Below are 6,171 nucleotides of genomic sequence, written 5' to 3' on the forward strand. Positions count from 1 at the left end.
TCTAGTGTGCTACATCAGGAATTTCTAATTAAAAAATAGCACTGCTAAATTTTAATATAATTAATCATGTGTATATTAAAATTTAAACTAGGTGTATTATGTATGTTAGACCTATAATTTAAAAACTTAATGGTTCTTTACTAAGAACTTAAAGGTCAAATCGATCTAATTTATATCTTAGATACATTTTTTCGTAATAGTGCACACATCCTTCTTAAATGCTGGATACGCTTCTGATTTCCATACATATAAAAATACGGCTCCCCATTACTAAAAAACTTCAAAATGATACTAATAAAGAGTAGAAAATAAAGCAACCATCTCAACTAGAGATAAATGCTGAAAAACATAACAATTTAAAAGATAAAAGCATAAGAGGGATTCAAGCCACGATCAACAACCACCACTAGTACATTTATGGACAAAGTGACCATTCTCACCAACAAGTCTTGTCTCTTTGATAGGGAATGTAGCTAGAGTGAAGGCGGCGAAGGTGGTAAACACTCTAGTGATTCCCATACTTTTAGACTAACTTAGTATAGCATGACCGTGAGCAAGTGTCGCGAGAATGTGAGCAAATTGTCAAGTGTCATACATGTGTTCTGTCGAAGACTAAGTCTGTGACACTAAGCTGTATTAAAAGCTACCAGCTTAATAATTTATGTTATTCAGGAATTCAGCTGCTTGACTATTAGACACACTAGAACAGGAAATTTTTCAGAGGTAGAATGGATGGAATCATGTGACGAGCAATTTCAACACTCAATTTCAATCAAGACATATAACTCGCGTACAAGTTTGGTTGTATGCAATATGGTCAAAATATACAACTTGCACATGATTTGTATACAATTATATTATCGGTATTTTGTATGCATCATATATGTAGGGTGTGTATCATTTTATATCCAGGCTCCAATGATATATTAGTCAGAAAAATAACATATATATGCCATGTTAGACCTGATCTTAAGCCTACATAAAAAAAGAAACAGTTTGCGAAGATGAAGCTAAAGACCAAAGACGAAGTGAGCAACATAAATGATCCACTGCGTATACTGCTGAAAATATGACCTTTGCTTCTTATCATCCCAGAGAGAGCCCAGTTAGAATATGCCACTTAATAAATAATAATAATAAAAATAATTTAAAAAATTAAAGTTTTAAGGGTAAAAATAGACCAAAAAGGTGGACTGAGGGGTAGTGGTGTGCAAAATATCGAACTGAAAAAATATTATTGAGTTATTGAGTTTTTAATTGGTTTATTAAAAAATTATGGGGTTATTGGTTCGATATCAGTTTTTACTATACCCAATAACCCAATAAGACGATAATAATTTATTATTTTACCCTTATTTAATATTAATAATTTAATATATAATTAGACACTATAATTATATCAAATTATTATTACTCTACCAATTTCACACTGGACCATTTTACTAGTTTTTACTGTTACTCAAAAACTAAAGATTAAAGTAAAGGGTTTGGCAATTATAATTATTTGATTTTAGTTTAGTCTTGTTTGACTATATTATTTTAGTTTTAGTTTGTAATTGTAGGTTATAACATTTGCAAGTTTATAAAGGTCCGTAATTTAACTAACATAAAATATTTCATACTATGTTTTGGTGTTAACATGTAATTATAGCCTTGGTACTATATTTTCTCTTATTGATGGAATTTCTCATTATCTTTCTTGTTTCACTATACCAAAGCATTTAGAGAAGTGAGAAGACATAAAATATTTTATGGACATTTTCTTATTGGGTAAATCGAAAATCGAATCCAAAATGATCAAAAACTGATAAAGGATATCTTATTGGTTTGTTATTGGTTATCATATTTAAAAATCGAAAACTGATAAATCGAACGATAATACATAACACCAAATCAAAACAACCAATACACACCCTGCTGATGGATATTTTTAACCCAATAGGTGGATGATGAGTATATTTGGACCTTTTCGAATAGCTTAAGTATATTTTTGACCATTTTTCGTATATCATATTTTATCCGTCGAATACATATATCAAGATACATGTATTCGAAAATTTGAATTAAAGAGATACATATTTTAGTAATTTTGAATTAAATATACTTAACCGATTTACTGAAATAAAGGAGTAATTACGCTTAATTAATAACTAATATTGATTTGCAAATTCATGGATATAAATTCTAACAAATCTTTCTAATATAACCAAATCCTAAAACCACACTAATTCTCTTATTGAAAAATTATCTTCTTGGCAACAATTTTTATTTTGTTTCTTGCATTTGATAATTTAAAAAAAAATGATCAATATCCCCATAAAGATCGATGAAATACTTCTCAAAGGATAATGTGACTTACCATGATCTTGTTGAAGGTAATTCCATGGAACTACAAATCGATTGTAGTCATAATATTTGGGACTCAATTTTGAAAAATTACTTTACCTTTTGACTTAATGCAGTTATCCAACCTTCTTTGCAAATCATGTTTCTATGGAAGGAGAATGTAACTCTAGACATGATATGGATCTTATAGGGAAGATTACTAGCTTTACATCTTATAGTTATGTACTAATGTAATTATGACAAAATATATAAATCTGATTTTGGATTGTATCCATCATGCGTAACAACTGCAGAGAACATTATTTGATGGTGAAATAGTTTTTGTGTTGGATACACAATTGTTTGATTTCATTTTTTTTCCTCTGTAATAAAAGATTTGAATAGTCTTAGATACATTTAGTTTAGGTATGAAAAGTTGTTTTTTTATATTTTATTTTTTCTTTAGATACATGATGCAAACATACATAGATACACTATTTATCATATTAGATACATGTATATGAAACATCTATAGAATACATATAAAAACATATTTAGATTCATGAAATAATCATATCAAATACATGTCACAATCGTATATAGATACATGAGAATATGAGCGAAAAAGGAAATAAAATCTTAATTTCCCTCCTTGAATAATGTTGAATGAATATTATCAAGAAGTAGTTCTGAATTTAGTACATGCAAACATTGGATGTGATGTGAGAGAAAGTAAAATTTGAATTGTTAGTATTCCATTAGTTAAGAAATAATTATTCAAATATCATACTAATAAGAGATTTGTGTATTTGATTTAATTTTTCAAAATATATGATATAATTATTAAGAAGTGGTATTATATGTAATTTTTTAAACTAAAGGTAGAAATATGTATATATGATACTAAAATATGTCTTGTTAATTGATTTTTTAATTTTAAATAAACTTGAAAAATCCTATCCCAACAACATATTAAGTTGGGCCAATCCCACGGGCTAAGCCCATTTTGACATCTCTACTCCTAATTTTACATGCCATAAATTGAACCCTATTTTACTTAAAATATGTATTTATATGAATAAAACCTACTTCTTCTCACTTTTTTTTGAAATGATAAGAAATAACCAGCCGTCATTTTTTAGGTGTGCATAGATGAAACCCTAGTTCCTAGCCGCACTTACATAGATAAAACCCAGCTACTATGCAGTAGTTTGCAAATGACATAGTGCTAATTTACACTAGATAAGCTCGATTCAGAAGGCAAATCTTTTGATTTCGATCTCTACAATCAATCTAGTGCTCCTTCTTAATAGCAGACACCCATGCTTTGATTCTAAATCCCTAACCATCACAGATATTCAATGTCTTTTCACCTTCTTCCACTTACTGTTACTGATTTTGTATTTATGGAAGAGATTGTGATTTGTGGCGGAAGAGGAAGATTGAACAAAAAAAAAATTTGTGGCTCTCCCAACTTATATATATATATATCCGGTACGCCCTTAGCTTCTTCTGCTTTGATTCATTCTTCACATGTTTGATTCCTAAATAGATAAAAAGTCTTTTATTATTGTTAATTTTGCTAGCAATAAACCTGATATCTTAAAGATTTTGATTTCAAGAACACTTTTTTTTTCAACTTTATGGCAAATCCAATATGACCCATTACTGTTTCTTTCTGCCAGCATATGCGAGTTTCAGTGAATTTGATAAGTAGGGGAGATGTAAAATTAGTTCATCTATGGAATTTTCATATTTTAGTTAAACAATAAATGAAGATCCCCTGATGTATAGTGAAGTAGTAGATAAAAGGAAAAGAATTTATTAAATGTTGTGGTAATGTCCAAATAAAAAAGATGTTATCTTTTTTATAAGTTTCCCTTTAATAGAAAATAAGGAACTTTTCTGTTAAAAGCTTATCTAATTTACGTACTGGAAATATCAAAAGTAAAATAACTTAGATGCCTGTAAAAAATGTGTTTGGAGGTTAGAGGTGTTCCCTAACTTACTCTAGAGTGATTGTATGATGATACTAAGACTTGGTTCTGGACTATGGGAGGTCACTCGGAACGTTTCCAGTACTCTTAGTCCGTCTTTATTTGCATTGGCTATGGATATACTTAAGCATCACATTCAAGTATTGGTGCCTGGTTGCATGTTATTTGCACGTGGCATAGTTCTGATTGACGAGACACGGGGGGGACTTAACACAATATTGGAGGTTTAGAGACATATTTGATTCAAAAGTTGAGCATGACTAAAATTGATTACTTGTAGTGCAAGTTGAATGACGTGTTTTATGAAGGGGATGTGGACGTGAGATGCTTGACACACATGTTGTCCCTTAGAGGAAGTTTCAAGTACATGGGTTAGTGTTCCAAGGTAATGGGTAGATTGACGAGGATGTCAGTCATCGTATTGGGGCATGGTGATGAAATAGAGGCTAACATCGGTGTTCTTTGTGATATGAATAAACCACCTAAGCATAAAAGTTAGCTCTACCGAGTGGTGAGTCTTCTATATGAGGCTAAATGTTGGCGATCGACAATTCGCGAGATGAGAGATGAGGATATTTGGTGAATGTTTGGTGCACGAGAAGAGATAAAATTAGGAATAAAGATATTCGGGACAAGTTAGAAGTGGATCCGGTTCAGGATAAGATATGAAAAGTGAGCGTGAGATGGTTTGGGCATGTGAGGAGGAGAGATGCAAATGTCACGATTAGGAGGTTTGATTGGTTGGTCATAGAAGCTTGAGGAGTAGTAGAGGTAGGCCTTAAAAGTATTTAGTGAGGTGATTAGACAATATATGAATCATCTCCAGTTTATCAAGAACATGAATCTTGATAGAATGGTGTGAAGGTCGAAGATTAGTTAGTTGGAAAGAGTTCTCGTTCACTCTAAGGGAGTATTAGTATCATTCGTTTCATTCCCTTATTTTTTAGATTTCTATCACTAGCTGTTGCTTAAATATCTTATTTTCTTGTTATATTTATTTCTATTTCTATTTTTAATTGTTTACTCATCCAGTTTTTTTCTCTTTAAAACAACCTTTCTACCTTCTCAGGGCAAGGTATGCGTTCACTCTATCCTCCCCAAACCCCACTTGTGGAAACACATTGGGGTTCTTGCCTATACATTGTAAAAAGTAAATGATCTATAATCTAGATAATTTTTTTATGACAAGGGAAACCTGCAGCCGCTACTCTTAAGGTCTAGGTCATGTTAAGTTGCTAATAAGTTTCCGAAATTTATATTTGTTCAATTAAGTGAATGTTTGAAGATTTCATTTAATAAAGTAGGGTGCAACTTAATGCGCGTTTCAAAACTAGATTCCAAGGAATTACCAAAATTTGATTGTCTCAAGTAAAATGCAATGATTAATTTTGAAGCACTTAATCTGAGCAGAAAGGCTAGATCAATTGGACGAAATTCTCCACCTCCAACCTTGAGGTTGGGGGATTGAGTCATCAAGGTAACAAGGTGGAGAGGACCAGTATTGACTCCTAGGGACAAAGGGGTATGAGGTTGGTAGATTTAGGTTACCATATAAAAAATAATTAAAACATTATGTTGATCTAGTCAAATACAGAACCACAACTGAAGGAACACTCAAATTGATTAAAGTCGCAATAATAATCATAACACTTGAAATATAAGTATGCCTAAACCTCACAACATTTGTTCGTTTTTATTTCTGGCTCCAAGAAAAGCTTTGACACGCCGATGCATAAAATGATGCTTCAGGAATTCACGTATTTGAGTATCATCGTCATCGTCATCTGTCGACTTCTCAGTTGACACTAACTCACCTTTATCTAGCAAAACAAGGCTTTATTCGTAAATT

The sequence above is a fragment of the Solanum lycopersicum genome, chromosome 12 (genome assembly GCF_036512215.1).
Source record: "Solanum lycopersicum chromosome 12, SLM_r2.1".
In the NCBI taxonomy this organism is placed as follows: domain Eukaryota; kingdom Viridiplantae; phylum Streptophyta; class Magnoliopsida; order Solanales; family Solanaceae; genus Solanum; species Solanum lycopersicum.